Raw genomic sequence first — 553 nt, 5'->3', positions numbered from 1 at the left:
AGAAACTACGGCGGCCCGCAGGGGAACAAACAGGAAACCGCGATTCCAAGGGAGCGCACCGGCGGCCCCTAGCGGTAGGGACATATTACAGATATGTTGTAAGGGACCTTATATACTAGCTAGGCTAGGTTATCTAGTGCAAAGTTCCCCCATCTTGGCAACTTGAAGACTGGTGGACTTCAACTCCCAGAATTCCTCAGCCAGCAAACTGAGGAATTCTGGAAGTTGAAGTCCACCAGTCTTCAAGTTGCCAAGGTTGGAGATCCCTGATCTAGTCCAACCCCCTGCCCAAGCAGGAGATCCTGACCTACACCATTTCTGACAAATGGCAGTCCAATCTCTTTTTGAAAGCCTCCAGTGATGAAGCTATGGTTTTCCCAGTTGCAAGGTATGGCTGTGAAAGTTGGGCCATAAGAAAGGCCGAGCGCCAAAGAATGGAGGCCTTTGAACACTGGTGCTGGAGAAGACTCCTGCGAGTCCCTTGGACTGCAAGGCGATCCAACCGGTCAGTCCTAGAGGAGATCATCTCTGACTGCTCTTTAGAAGGCCAGAT

Source organism: Natrix helvetica (assembly GCF_964273705.1).
Source record: "Natrix helvetica genome assembly, chromosome: 4".
In the NCBI taxonomy this organism is placed as follows: Eukaryota; Metazoa; Chordata; class Lepidosauria; order Squamata; family Natricidae; genus Natrix; species Natrix helvetica.
The sequence above is the reverse complement of the archived record's forward strand: the minus strand, read 5'-3'. Positions refer to the sequence as shown.